This window comes from Caretta caretta, chromosome 5 (genome assembly GCF_965140235.1).
Source record: "Caretta caretta isolate rCarCar2 chromosome 5, rCarCar1.hap1, whole genome shotgun sequence".
NCBI lineage: Eukaryota > Metazoa > Chordata > Testudines > Cheloniidae > Caretta > Caretta caretta.
The window spans coordinates 11,968,351-11,984,428 of NC_134210.1; the positions used below are offsets into that span (position 1 = coordinate 11,968,351).

General features: G+C 43.9%; 1 protein-coding gene across 1 annotated transcript in view; it reads left to right on the top strand.

Annotated features, from left to right (window-relative positions):
- The window catches only part of SETBP1 (SET binding protein 1), a 324,748-nt gene that overhangs the window by 31,125 nt on the left and 277,545 nt on the right, over window positions 1-16,078 (top strand). The window lies entirely within an intron of this gene.

The window sequence follows — 16,078 nt, forward strand, 5'->3', positions numbered from 1 at the left end:
GGTTCCAATCTGTTGATCTGGAGAACAATGAGAATTGGTGACAGCATGATGTGAGGGACCTGAGTTCAGGTGATCGGCTCCTGGGGCTGGCAAAAGCGACTATTACCTCTCTGGGAGTGATGAGTCCCAACGTGCACCCACTGAAATCAAGGGGTGTTTTGCCATTGACTTCAGTGGCAGGGGCCTCAGTATGTTCTACACCTGTCCTGTGGGAGGGGAGCACCTCATATTACTGCTCTGTGTTTCTTCCCTTGTAGATTCACGGAATGTTATTAATGTGCTCTGGATGGATCCATTTCTCTTCCTTACTGGACTTGACGGGGATCAGTGTTCACTGACTCCAGTAATTATTGTCACACGGGAGGCATAGATGGCTGCAGCATGAAGTCTTATAACATAGAGATCAATGGGAATTTTGCCATTGACTTCAATTGGAGGAGCATCAATCTCTCAGAAAGGATGTAAAAAGAGTGGGGGTGGGGAAGCTCAAAGGCTTAGACTGAGGGGTTTGGGCGCTGGAGTGTGAATCCTAACAACTCACCCTTTATGCATCCGATGAAGTGAGCTGTAGCTCACAAAAGCTCATGCTCAAATAAATTGGTTAGTCTCTAAGGTGCCACAAGTCCTCCTTTTCTTTTAACTCACCCTTAGTGGTTCTAAAGCTCTGCACTACCTGGGTTTCTCTACAGCAATTCACTTGCTAATGTGTATTTGCAGCCAACATAAAAGCTCTTGATTCGTCTTGTTTCAGTTTACAAAATGACTCATCCAGAATCAAAAGAAAAAGACACATCTTTTTGTGTCAGCGAAAACCCGATGGAAGTGGGGCGGATGCTGATTAATGTCCAAATTGTGGCGGTGCAAAAAAAAAAAAGAAAAAAAAAATCATTCCTTGCGATGCTGTCGATTCAGCTGGAGAATTTCTTTACTTCTCCCTGCTAAAACTTTACATTATGGTACAGGATTGTTGTGAGCTGCTAAACAGATGAGAGGGAAAAGCTACCTAGTTCTCTCTTCTTTCTCCTGTTCTGTTTTAATAAAGCCCAAGATGTTATCATGGTAAACAGCAGCTGCACATGTACCAGGCAACACAGTGCATCTTGTCCACATGGTTTCATAACTCTTTGTGAAATCCCTGGGTCAGAGGCCATTCCACTGTGCCCATCTTCGTTACATATCACTGATCTGTATCCTGGCAGGGTGTTGTTTTTTCTGCTTTTTTTTTTTCTTTCTTCATGTATGGAATGAACCATCTGCTGCTCTGGCTTTCAGAAGAATTTTAAAAAATACCAATTTCCCTTTGTTCCCAAAGAAAAACTAAAATCAAGCCTGTATTTGCAGGGGTTTCAGAAGGGCTCGTATTGTGTTTCCTACTCCCCAAGGAAAGGTTGTCCTCTTTCTTCTTTTCTCTTTGATTCGATTCCCTGCCACTGTGTGAGCGAGTCTGAAGCTGCAGCTGCTGCTGTCAGCTGGGGAAGGGAGTCCTCTTGTTTGGAACCCATGTGTTTAATCCCTGGGTAGAAAAAGTAGAAAAGTAATCCCTCTCCACATACTCCTCACAACCCCCATTCCACTCTTCCCAAGCTCTATTGGCTGATGAAAGTCCTCGCTGTGTTATTTTGGGTACGGACACATTTTAGGCACTTTGTCTTCTAAGAACAATGAGCATCTCTGACCAAATAGCTGATAGCAGTTCACACCCATTATATACAGTGCAGTTTGCATCACAGAGTTAAATAATATGGTTACAATTAGCTAAATTACAGAATGAAAAGAGCGAGGGGGCATTGGTCGGAAAAACGATGGTGCACTGTACAGATATGGGCTGTTAAATAGGATATGAAAATAGATAGATAGTGGATGAGGCAGCAAGATACACGAAGGCCCTTTCAGAGGGTGGGAGCAGCAAGGGAGAAGGCTCTCGCACAAACAGTGCCAAAGCATATGCCAAAAGGAATCTAGTGTTTGGATGGGCATGAGAAAGGAGTTAGAAAGACACAAGTGCCTGGAGTAGCCTGCAATACATCGATGGAAGGCTTTCAAAGCAAGGAAGGAAGTTTTGATATGGATCTTGAAGTGGACAAGGATTGAGTGGAGTTCTTCTTTGTTTAGGCGAGAAGGCAGGCAGCTGCACTGTGCACAGTCTGCGGATCCGGGAGCTCTGGGAAATTCACAGCATTGCTGGAGGCAGAGGGGTTCGTGCGTTGCATGGCGGAGGTGCTGATAGGCAGATCTGTTTGACTAAGGCCAGGTCTACACTAAACCATTGGGTCAACCCAGCTATGTCGCTCAAAGGTGTGAAAAATCTACACCCCTGAGCGACATCATTAAACCGACCTAATGCCTGGTGTAGAGAGTGCTCAGTCAACGGAAGAATTCTTCTGTCAACCTAGCTAGTGCCTCTTGGGGAGGTGGATTAACTGCAGTGATGGGAGAAGCCCTCCCATGGCCGGAGTGAGCATCTACAGTGAAGGGTTACAGCACGGCAGCCACAGTGCTGGAGCTGTGCCGCTGGAGCGGTTTAAGTGTAGACGTAGCCTCATCAGAGACACGGTCAGGGAATGAAAGTTGATGGTCGAGAATAACACCAAGGTTATGTACACGGGATTCAAAGGGAGGGCTGAGTTGAGACTGGAAAAGGAGAAGACAGACTTGTGTTTTAGGCGGCTCCTTTTTCTTTCTCCGTATAGGTGCAAAAGAGGGAATGCCCCCAGAGACAGGGAGAGAGCCGTTAGATGGGAGGAAAAAGCAGAACAGGAAGAGGTGCAAGAGATGCCTGTTCTGGTCCAGTCTATTTACTGTTATGTGGCCCCCCCTTCGCCCCAGAATCACTGTAGTATTTCAGCACCATTAAAGAATGAATTCTTCCAACACCCCTGGGAGGTAGGGAAGTGTGGTTATCCCCACTTTACAGGCACAAAGAGATGAGGCAATCTGACTCCGTGACAGAGCTGGAAATGAAGTCAAGTATCCTGAGTCCCTGTCGAGTGTCTTAACCACAGGCCCGTGCTTCCTTCCCAATATTGCTGAGAAGGCAGGTCCATGAGGGTAGGAAGATGCACGGTGTCAAAGGCTGCCCTGAGGTCAAGGGGAATAAGGACATTTAAGCGGCACCACCCCCAGCTGCAGACAGGTGGGTTTTCTACTTTGTGGAGGAGGGCGGTTTCCTGGGCAGGGGGCAGAGTGACATTGGCAAAGGGTACTGTTGTGTGAAAGATGAGCAGAGTGGAATGGAGAGGATGTTTTCTCAAGCCCAGTGCTATAAAAGGGACAGTGAGAGGCAGAACACTAGTGACCGGGATTGTCAGGTATTCCTCATTATGGCTGCGCTCAGTGGGGGACCTGGACAAACACCACCCATGAGGATTTGGACAGGGCGTGTGTATGCTGGGGGGTGGTGTTATGGAGCACAATCCATTCTTTAGCTTTTGGTATGTCACACAGATCTTTCCCAGCAGCCCTGGCCTCTTTAGACCTTTTGCTGATGCTGCGCTTTTAAGTGGCCTCACGGCTGGCTTTACAGGTGGCTCGGTAGTGGGCATGGGGTAGCTGGCTTGAGGGTCCAGTTGCTGCCAGACTCTGTGAAGTGCTGACCTTCCGGATGACCAAATATCTTTCCTTTGGATTATGTGTGACCTTTGCTCCCAATTCTGAGGTTTTGCAAATTAACTCCTGTACCAGATTCCTCGCAATCTCGCTCTTCTTTCTGAGAAGCGGGGTCCTTATTCCCCTCCCAGCCACCCCCATTGCTCCTCCACCATGATTCTCTTGTTCATATAGAGGAATAATTGTTGGCCCTTCTTTACGCATCCCCCTTTCTGATGTGTAGGCCATTTGTGCATGGGTGCGGGAGGGGCAAGAAGTACACTCTCTGGGGATGGGGGAGGGAGAAAGAAAATGGGGGAGATCGTTTGTTTATTCAAGTCATTTAATCCTCAGATTTCAAAAAGGTTTCATCATCTCTGATAGCACTGTGCTTATGGTGTTTTAAAAACAACTCAGTGAAAAAGAAAAAAAAAGTTAAATGTTTTTCTATTGATTTGTCTAGTTCTGTGGCTCCCATCCCCTTTGTACCTACTTATATATTTATAGGTGACCAAGCATATTGTACTGTATCTAGTATCTGCTTGGATTACTAAAATCCCCATCAATTATATTCAATCACAGTTTAAACATTGTGTTTATTTGTTCACCGTTTCTACTGTTTGTTTGCTTTTGGGACAGTGTAAAACACCCGGCTGTCATTTTCCTTGGTATTGAGTCAATTTCACTTTCTGGTTTACATGCACTAATGCAATGCTTTTGGGTTTGAATTTGCAGTTCTTGCTTTACCATCAAATCCTCATCCTTTATCTCCACCCTGCTGTTTTTACTGGAATTAAAAAATCAAAAGAATAAATATGAAAGCTTTTCAGTCCCTTTAGCGTCAGTAAAACCAATTATTAAACCTAAGTTTGGAGTCTAAACTAAGTTGAAATTCTGTTTTGTGATGGGTGGGCTTTGTTGTTGAAACACTTGTGCTTCTACTGTGTGGAAGTAAAGCAAAAACGACATGTGTGGATAGAAGAAAGAATTTGAATTTTTTTTTTGAAAGGTGGAGAATAGGGTATTGGTGTGAAAGAATGAATTAGCTATGGCAAATCTTATTCGTGTCCATTGTAAGCAGAGAAGCAGAGACATATGGGAGCACTCGCAAAATTATTCCCTGTTTATTCAGCCTCCAAACCGAAGCAAATTCTTTGCATACTGTCATTTATTTGGCAATGGGAGGGGTATGGAAGGTGTATGTGTAAGGGAAAGGGGGATACAGCATTGGGATTCCATTAAAACTGATGCACAGTGCTTTGTTTGTCAGGGGTTGGCCAGGCTTTTGCTTTGAAAGCCATTCAGAGAGGATGGAGCAGATGGCAGGGAGATCCTGTTTGTGTTATTTTTGGACATTCCCACTGAACATCTCTGATTGTTGTCTTCCCCACCCCCAACTCTTGCATGTTTTTCTTTCTTCCTGCCTTTCTCCCTTCCTTTTTTTATAGTGTCAGAGTGAAGCAGTCCATGTAGTCTGGCTCACCAAGCTGTGGACATTTCATTCTCATCTGCCTGTAAGTGGGAAAGCTTTGTAAGGGGTTAATTGAACATTTATTCCAAAGATGCCTCTGCTTGATCATGAAGATGAAATGCGTGGAGATGGGAGGCAAGATTGCCATTTTGGTAAGCTAATGGCTGTTCTTACACACAAGAAAGTGGTAATAAGAAGACTGAATAGTTGACCGTCTTGGTAACTTTATAACAGTGCCTTTCACTTGTGGGTCAGGGATTTGAATCTGGCCTAGATCAGTAGTGAGTGAAAGACACAAACTGATAACTACTGTTCAGCACCCGATGGTGATATGTGCTAGTGATTTCAGTTTAGCTCGATTTTCCCCAAAACCACTATCCTAGTTGGTATCCTGTTTAGCAGCGTCAGTGAAAGGTCAAGGACTAGATGGGCATGGAGATAGAACTACCAGCGTTGTTCCCTAGGATGGTCTTCCCATGTCAGGGCTTAGATTTGTTGGTTGCAGGTGGTATGGAAGGATCTTGCTGCACCATCATCTGTGCTGAGATTGTTGTGGCGAGAGAGAGAACTTCATCTTGGGGGGCTGTCAATATGACACTTTCATGAGCAGTAATTTAGTTCAGTCTAACAATACTTAAAATGTATCCAGCATTTTTCACCCTGAAGTCCTCCCAAAGCATTTCAGAATCTTCCTACACAACATATAGCACCTTGGGTTCGATCTAATTAGTTAAAACAGTTGACTAGTCAAGTTGTATAACTGATGGCCAAAGCCAAAGAGGATAGATGATCTTGGTTAGATAAATATGCAAAAGTTTATATTATTCCCCTGAAGCTTATCCAAATGATCCAAATCTCTTTAAATGCTAAAGCTGGCCTGGAAATCTCAAGAGAACAGGCTTTCTCATGTGTTTCCCAGTGCTTCCTACTTGTATTCGGGTAGGAGCTCAGCCATTCACACTCTGTCAGAATGTTGGTCCAATCTGGCAGCAGGTAACTGAATCCTCAAGACCTTAAGTTAGTTGATGTCACTGGGGGTTTTACATGAGTCTGATCTATATAAGAACCTTAGGTTTTGGCCCAGGAAGTGCAGAGATAGTGAGTAAATGAGTCTTAAATTCTAACTAAACGATTCTGACTCTCCAAGAAAGCTTTTGGTTTAGGTTTGGTTTGAGTTTAAGATCCTGATTCATGTTGGTTTTTATGTTGCTTGAATCTGTCCACCCAGTTCCTTGATTATTTTTTAATCAATATACACAGGAGCCCACTTCAGAAATTCTCTCTTATCAGAACAAATGGAAGTCTTTCAGTTCTTCTGTAGCTTGCAGATTTCAATCCTAGCTACAGCAAAACCTTTGTTGAAATTGGGGGGGGGTGTGCATGTTCGTGCTGAGGTGAAATTGTGGTGTCACCGAATACACTATGAAAAAAATAAACAAAACAACCTGCATGTCTTCCCTTATCATTGTTTCTTGCTCAACAATTAAGATCCGCTTAGCAGGATTTTGCTCTGCTGCATTAACTTTTACGCCTGTCTTATTAAAGTCTGTCACCTTCTTCTTTTACATACTGCGTGAACCTTCTGCTCTGAACCAGAAGAGAGAACTTCTTTAAAAAAACGAACAAACCCCAGGACTGCCTTATGCTGCATTGACAGTGCCTGGGGAAAGCTTCCCTTTGAGAGATGCCAGTGTTAGAGGCTTTCCTGGTCTGGCATGTTGAGAAACAAGCCAAGCAACAGACTCAGCCTAGACAAAAGGCAAAAGTGACCTACTATTTATGTAGTTACTTAAACATGATTTAACCTAAATAATGCACACTGTGACTTGATTGGTTGGGGGAGGGGGCTCATTTCTAATGAGGCAAGAGACAGCACAATTAATTACATATGAAGGACAGATAACAGACAGCAAACTGTCTACAGTAGAGGGAAACAAAATACTGATGTTAACAGTTAAAGTGTCCACATGACTGAAGGCTCAGCTATTTCTCATGCAATGGGAGGCTGGACGTGGCCTCCGGAAACCCACTCTGGATGCTTTTGGGGGGCCGAATGACAGGGGAATCGAGGCCTCTGGGGCCGTATGCGCCTTGCACTGTGCAAACTGAGCAGGAGCTCCTGAGACTGACAAACTGCGCTCTGGGCATTATTTTCATCACACGTGCTTTTGACAGCAGAATTGTTAGCTACTAATCTTGATGACATGTGAGATGGCGAGAGGGTGGTTGTGGCAGGGACCGGGAGAGGAAATCTCCAGAGACAATTAGATACCTGCCTGGAGATGCTGCAGGCCATACTGAGGAGAGCCAAGATAAAGGCTGTCTTTCTTCCCTGTTTAATGTGTTAACTTTTCTTAATCATCTTTCAGCGTGGAAGCGCCTCTTTGTGACTCTAATTAAATTATGATTACGAGTGTGGTCAAAGATTTGTTTTCTCTCTAAATATTGAAATACTGGAGGCTGCCCTCAGCTCTCCCACCTTCTCCCCAGCCCGCTCTGTCCTCAGTTCTCCGCTGTAAAGATTGGAAGGGAAAGGCCAATGGATTAGACTAGGGGAGGGTCAAAGGTTAAATGACAGGGGTTAGAAGCATGCAAAGGGCTATGATTGAAATATTTGCTGAATGCTGACAGGCAACAGAGTAGAGGCAGACAAGTGGCAAATTCCTGTTTTCTCCCCTAATTGAGAAAATATGCAGAGTGGTATTCAGTCAAACTGCAAAATGAGTCTGAGAGAGAGAGAGTTGGGCCATTCTGAGGTAGGAAATGAGTGAGAGAATCATGTTGAAACACTGTAGCAGCTAAACCTGTTTCCAGACCATTAGCCCGGACTCTCCTCTCACCCCAGTGTAAATATACTGGGCCTGATGCTTATGCCTTGAGTGGTCATTGATTCCTGGGCACAGTGGGGATCAAACCCCCTGCCATTCTGATCTAAATGACGATACCGGGGTGAGGCAGTGAAAATCAGTTACTCCTAGTTTACGTCAGTGTGAACGAGAGGAGAAATGACTGCTTCTTGGAGCAGCTAGTCCTGGAACCCACAAGAGGTGAGGCAATTCTTGATTTAGTCCTAAGTGGAGCACAGGTCCAAGAGGTGAATATAGCTGGACCACTTGGTTATAGTGACCATAATATAATAAAATTTTACATCTCTGTGGCGGGGAAAACTCCACAGAGGCCCAGCACTGTAGCATTTAGTTTCAGAAAGGGGAACTACACAAAAATGAGGTTAGTTAAACAGAAATTAAAAGGTACAGCACCAAAAGTAAAATCCCTGCAAGCTGCATGGAAACTTTTTAAAGACACCGTAATAGAGGCTCAACGTAAATGTATACCCCAAATTAAAAAAACATGGTAAGAGAACCAAACAAGAGCCATCATGGCTAAACAACAAAGTAAAAGAAGCAGTGAGAGGCAAAAAGGCATCCTTTAAAAGGTGGAAGTTAAATCCTAGTGAGGAAAATAGAAAGGAGCATAAACTCTGGCAAATGAGGTGTAAAAATATAATTAGGAAGGCCAAAAGAGAATTTGAAGTACAGCTAGCCAAAGACCCAAAAAATAATGGCAATTTTTTTTTTAAGTACATCAGAAGCAGGAAGCCTGCTAAACAACAAGTGGGGCCATGGACGATTGGGATGCTAAAGGAGCACTTGAGGACAATAAGTCCATTACGGAGAAACTAACTGCATTCTTTACATCCGTCTTCACGGTTGACGATGTGAGGGAACTTCCCAAAACTGAGCCATTTTTTTAGTTGACAGATCTGTGGCATTGTCCCAGATTGAGGTGTCATTAGAGAAGGCTTTGGAACAAATTGATAAACTAAACAGTAATAAGTCACCAGGACCAGATGATATTCACCCAAGAGTTCTGGAGGAACTCAAATGTGAAATTGCAGATTTCTGTAGTCTGTAACCTATCATTTCAATCAGCTTCTGTACCAAATGACTGGAGGATAGCTAATGTGGTGCCAGTTTTTAAAAAGGGTTCCAGAGGTGACCCCGGCAATTAGAGGCCGGTAAGCTTGACTTCAGTACCGGGCTTGAAATAGTTGAAACTACGGTAAAGAACAAAATTGTCAGACACAGATGAACATAATTGGGTGGGGAATGGTCAACATGGTTTTTGTAAAGGGAAATCATGCCTCAAAAATCTACTAGAATTCTTTGAGGGGGTCAACAAGCATGTGGACTAGGGGGAATCCAGTGGATATAGTGTATTTAGATTTTCAGAAAGCCTTTGACAAGGTCCCTCACCAAAGGCTCTTAAACAAGGTAAGCAGTCATGGGATAAGAGGGAAGGTTCTCTCATGGATTGGTAACTGGTTAAAAGATAGGAAACAAAGGGTAGGAATAAATGGTCAGTTTTCATAACAGAGAGAGGTAGACAGTGGTGTCCCATAGGGGTCTGTACTGGGCTCAGTCCTATTTAACATATTCATAAATGATCTGGAAAAAGGGGTAAACAGTGAGGTGGCAAAATTTGCAGATGATACAAAAATACTCAAGATAATTAAGTCCCAGGCAGACTGCAAAGAGCTACAGATGGATCTCTCAAAATTGGGTGACTGGGCAACAAAATGGCAGATGAAATTCAATATTGGAAAATGCAAAGTAATGCACATTGGAAAACATAATCCCAACTATATGTATAAAATGATGGGGTCTAAATTAGCTGTTACCACTCAAGAGAGAGATCTTGGAGTCATTGTGGATAGTTCTCTGAAAACATCCACTCAATATGTAGCGGCAGTCAAAAAAGCAAAGAGAATGTTGGGAATAATTAAGAAAGGGATAGATAATAAGACAGAAAATATCATATTGCCTCTATATAAATTCATGGTATGCCCATATCTTGAATACTGCATGCTGATGTGGTCGCCCCGTCTCAAAAACGATATTTTGGAATTGTAAAAGGTTCAAAAAAGGGCAAGAAAAATTATTAGGTATATGGAACGGGTGCTGTATGAGGTGAGATTAATAAGACTGGGACTTTTCAGCTTGGAAAAGAGACGACTAAGAGGGGATATGATAGAGGTCTATAAAATCATGACTGGTATGGAGAAAGTAAATAAGGAAGTATTATTTACTCCTTCTCATAACACAAGAACTAGGGGCCACCAAATGAAATTAATAGGGAGCAAGTTTAAAACAAACAAAAGGAAGTATTTTTTCACACAACACACAGTCAACATGTGGAACTCCTTGCCAGGGGACTTGTGAAGTCCAAGACTATAACAGGGTTCAAAAAAGAACTAGATGAATTCATGGAGGATAGGTCCATCATTGGCTATTAGCCAATATGGGCAGGGATGGTGTCCCTAGCGTCTGTTTGCCAGAAGCTGGGAATGGGCGACAGGGGATGGATCACTTGATCATTACCTGTTCTGTTCATTCCCTCTTGGGGCACGTGGCATTGGCCACTGTGGGAAGACAGGATACTGGGCTACATGAACCTTTGGTCTGACCCAGTATGGCCATTCTTATGTTCTTAGGAGAATCTGGTCTGTTTCTCAACCATTGGCTCTGGGTGGGGGTCCAGGTCTGGTGCAGGCATGTTTAAAACATAGCTTAAATCACAGGTCTATAAGACAAGTTTTTTACACAGGTTGGCCCTCTCCATACTGTCTGGCTAAACAAGCTCAGAGGCTGTCTTCACTAAAAGTCCAGGTGACTCTGATGAGCCAGTTATAGTCGGATTGTTCCTGATTCGAATGCAGGGTGGTTAGAATTTGTAACGTGGCTGGGATCCGATTGTGTGACAACCCTTCTACATGACCAGAACTGGGCTAAATCCCTGAATGTGTCACTTCAGTAATTCAGATACCAGTTTAGTTGGAGCTGTATTTAAAGGGCATATTCCTTAGCCCAGAGTGCATGTCAGTGGGAAGAACAGAATGGAAGGGTGTGCAGAGCATTGTTGTTGGGGGATGGCTTTCCACCGGATTCCTATATCTGAAATGCATCTCTCTCGCTGGGGAAATATAGGGTCAGTTTCTGTTCTCAGTTACACCTGTGTAAAGTCAGAGTTACCCCAGTGTAACTGTGAATAGCACTGAGCCCATATGTGTTTTGAAACTAATTGCAAAGGGTCTTGTAGAAGCACTAGTATAAAGGACACCCTCTCCCACCCCCCACAAGTCAAGCCAGTCATTGTGGAACTGTAGTGCCACCAGAATCACCATTCGCAGCAGGAAACCGTGCTGAAGAGAACAGAGAGTAAAACTGTTTGTCCAGTGTATCACCAAATCAGCTGAACGGTTTCCTCCTTCAGTCTGCGCTCGCTTGCTCTCTGACGTCTTTCGGGGTTACTATGACACCGAGGAGGAGGAATTCCATTCAGGTTTGTGTGCGTTATACTGATCTTACCCAGCATTGATTGCTTTCTTCTTCTCACCCTGACATCTTGCAGGAAGAAATGACTCAAACACCCATCCCCTCCACTCCCACTCCAGCTCCTCTCCCTTCCACAAAACCCTCCTGCAAAAGCCCATAATGGATTGAGAAAGGGTTTCGTTTAATGTAATTTCATTCTTGCTTAGAAATCTGTGGTTAGTAAAGGGCCTAGGAGAAGGGGAAGAAAGATGAAAAAGGAATTGGTTCTCTGAGCCAACAAGCAGCCCAGAAGGAAAGAGAGAAGGGATCAGCACAGTTTGTATTTGCTTCTATATGTTCATCTCATAAAACCCCAAGTCTAGGTTATAAAACATGTTCTGGAGAATACCATGTCCGCCAATAAAAGCAGCAGCAGGGGAAAGTTTTGGCCGGAGTGTGCCCTAGCTCTGGCCAGCATTTACATCGCTTCTGGGGCCTCAAAGGCCTTTGTGCCTTGAAGACACCCCAGAGAAGCTGAGAAGCTTTTACAGTCGACATGGGGCTTCGTTAAAGCAGTCAGCATTCATCAGTGGGTCAAAGAATTATTACTGTTGTTAAGCAAAGCGAGAGAGCGTGAGTCATTTTATGATCCTCCCTAAGGGGTAGCATGATGGGATTATCAATGAGATCTATTAGGATTCCCTTGTACTGGGGCTGGCCATACAGTTATGGGCCCTAAATTGGGTGATGTATTCCAGCTCCTGGTAGCAGGGGAGATGAGGTAATTGGGTGGGGAGGAGGAGACACCTGCTGAGTTGCTTTCTGCTATGATTCTGCTGCCATAGGAGGAGGTTGAGTGTCACCATACTTGTTAGATACATAGCACTTTTCAGCTATCCATCTTAAAGGGTTTTATAAAGGCGAGTATCCAGCTGGAGTCTTTTCTTCCAGGGGGCGAAACTGTAGCGTAAAATGGGCAAGTGCCTTCCTCAGGTCAGTAATAGCTGTAAAGAGACCGCTCCTTGCTAACCCTGCCACTGAATGACTTTGCCGCCCCTACCCCAATAAATGCCTGGCATGCTAGTATGAAAGAAAAGGGATGCTTGTCTGCCTTGTACAGGGAGCTCAGGCTTACTGTACAACGGCCAAGCAGGAGGCTGCCTCGGCCCCAGGAGGCTGTCTCAGCCCCATCGGAAGGTGTCGAAGTGCCGTCTTGTGTTATAAGTGGGAGCACTTGGGATTTTGGGCATGTGTGCTTCTGTTTTCACGAGGAAAATTAAGACTGTAGGGAAAGGAAAGAAGAATTCAGGGATGTTGGGAGTAATTACTGATAGGATGCTGTTACCAGGCCCCCTTAGGAAATGCAGGACAGCTTCTCTTTGCTCATCATTAGGTAGGAGGGTGGGTGAAGGGAAAGACTCTGTTTAGGGAGTTGATTCTTTGCCTGTAACCCTGCCAGAAACAAAGACCAAGAGAGAGGATCAGGGGTCAATTTCCAATCAGATTTTAGAACGCGCATGTTCATTTGGTTTGGAGACAGCAAGGGTCCAACATGTCTGAAATGAATAAGAGACAACCTCCCACAACCCAGTCCTTGGGCCCCAGGAATGAGCCACTGCTTATTTCTAGAGCTGAGCTCAAGCTGAAGATTTTCTAAGATAAGTTTCTTTTTCATGTCCGGTTTCAGTTCATGACCTAGAGATCCAGGTTTAAGAGCTCTGGAAGTTTGCATACATGGGTGGGGATGGACCCCTTACAGTTCTAGGTGGCATGATATAGTAGGTGGAGCACACAGCACAAGAGCAGAAGTTGAAAAACCTAGGTTATAGTCTTTAACTGGGTGACCATGGGCAAGTCACTTAAAGTCTCTGCCTCAGTTTCCCCATTTCTGACATGGGCTTGATCCTATTGCTTCACTGTGTGGATTAATACATTAGTTAATGTCTATAAGAGAGACCACCTTCTGTTGGTAAGAGAGACGAGATTTCATGTTTACACAGAGCTCTTCTCCAGGCTTCTTAACGTCTACAAAGCATTCAGAATGTGGAAATGATATAAAGTGCTATTTGGTCCCATCCAATCTCTGATCAAAACTAGATGAAATGCAGCAGTTTTGACTGAATGGTGCTTTCAGTTTTTGAGGTACAGCTAAACCTGAAACTCAGAAATGGGGGATACACAAATTAACACCTAAGAAGAAAGTTTGAAGAATCTGCTGTCAGATTAAAGCTCATGGGTTTTGCCCATATCTAGTAAACAGTGGCTGAGTAAGTTATTATTATACCATGGTGTGTGTAAGTGTGTTGACGTGACAAATATGAGACAACAATCTAACTTCCTGCAAGGGAATCCTGATTCTGCCCACCTAGAAGACTTTTAATTCCTGAGGTGATAATAGCACTGAGCTGTTACATAGATCTTTTCATCAGTAGATCTCAACGCGCTTTATAAAAGAGGCCACTATCATTATCGCCGGTTTACAGATGGGGAAACTGAGGCACAGGGCGGTCACGTAATTATCCCAAAGTCTCCCCAGCAGGCCAGTGGCAGAACTTGGACTAAAACCCATATCTACTGGGTCCCAGTCCATTGCTCTAGCCACTAGACCATGCTGTAACTTTTCCAAAGCCCCTCCCTTGGGCGATATGTCTGGAGGAACCAGTTTCTAGCTCATCATAGAATACCAGAGTTGGAAGGGACCTCAGGAGATCATCTAGTCCAACCCTGGAAGTATTATTGTTTGCCTGGTGGGAGCTGCCACCAGTTTGCTGTGTGTGGTTTTGGGTGGGCTGGTTCCCTTCTCAGGAAGAGGTTAGAATAACATCCCCTCCACCCACGCCTTCCCCCGGTGATGCACAGTTTCTAAAGAAGTGACCAGGGAGTGTGTCTTGTTTGGGCTTCTACAGACTTGACTCAGCAGCACAGATCCTGATTTTATCTTTTTTAAAATTTCGAATGAGTAGGAGGAAGGAACAGGTGAGGAGAGTTCAAAGCAAAGCAATTTCTAGCTTCTGAAGCGGAACAGAGTGATTGTATTCTGCAGTGATCACCCAAACACTACGATAGCGCACTAATACGTATGGATGGTACTAAAGAATTAATTCTGATTGTCTGAAGCACACACGATAAGTGCACCCTTTACAAAAGGCATAAGAACGCCTGGTCCTCACCAAGATGTGTTTCCAACTCCACTCCGCCAAATATGATGTAGAATTATGGGGTAAGTGAGTATCTCAAGCACAAGAGAATAAGGGCCGGTTTACACTGGGAACTTAGATCTGCATAGCTACTTCACTCAGGTTGGCTTAACTACGTCAGACCCCTAACTCCCAGCGTATACAGTGCTAGGTGACGGAAGAATTCTTCCGTTGACTGAGCTACTGCCTCTTGGGGAGGTGGACTATCTGCACCGATGGGAGAGCCCCTCCCGTCAGCATGGGTAGCGTCTACACTGAAGTGCTGCAGCCCTGTCGCTGTAGCATTTCAAGTGCAGACAAGCCCTAAGTGAGAACTTCAAGCACAAGAAAGGGGTGACGTGATCAGTAGAGGAACTGCAGGAGAAGTAGGTGCTAACTAGGGTTGGTCAAAAGTTGCTCACTGAAACTGTTCTTTAACAGAAAGTTTGATTTTTTGACTCTCCTTTTCTCTCTCTCTCTCTGTGTATATATTTTGCAAAACGTGTCCACTTTCCCCAGAAAATTTCAATTTTTCATCAAAAAAACAAATGACATGCCCAATCACCGCAGCGTTTTAGTTTTCAGCCAGAATTTTTCATCGTTAGAATTTCCTCAACAACAAAATCTAAATTCCCATAGAAAATTTAGATGAAAACAAAAATGTGTTTTATTTTTGTTGACATTTTCCATTGGGGGAGGGGTGGATTCCTTTCCAGCCATCTCTAGTGTTATGCTAAGAAAGATCCACACTAAAACCCCTAGATATGCCAAATTGCAGAAGGCATTCAGATTTCGATCCAGACAGGGAGTCCTTCCACTGACTGCAATGGGGTTTGGATCAGGCTTTTGAAACTGCTGCAGAAAACCAGTGAGGTAAGGGCTTGAGGGGAGGAGCTCTGTCTTAAGAAGTCACACTATGCACACATTTGAAGACCCCATGCTATTCTCCAGCTGGGCTCTACCCAGTTTCCTGGAGGGGACCTGAAGAAAAGAGATGCTTTGTTTCCTTCCCCCCCCCAAAATACAAAACTACTCAAGATAGTTAAAAGTCCCAGGCAGACTGCGAAGAGCTACAAAAGGATCTCTCAAAACTGAGTGACTGGGCAACAAAATGGCAGATGAAATTCAATGTTGATAAATGCAAAGTAATGCACATTGGAAAACATAATCCCAACCATACATATAAAATGATAGGGTCTAAATTAGCTGTTACAACTCAAGAAAGAGATCTTGGAGTCAGTGTGGATAGTTCTCTGAAAACATCCACTCAATGTGCAGCGGCAGTCAAAAAAGCAAAGAGAATGTTGGGAATAATTAAGAAAGGGATAGATAATAAGACAGAAAATATCATATTGCCTCTATATAAATTCATGGTATGCCCATATCTTGAATACTGCATGCAGATGTGGTCGCCTCGTCTCAAAAAAGATATTTTGGAATTGCAAAAGGTTCAGAAAAGGGCAAGAAAAATTATTAGGGGTTGGGAATGGCTGCCATATGAGGAGAGATTAAAAAGACTAGGCCTTTTCAGC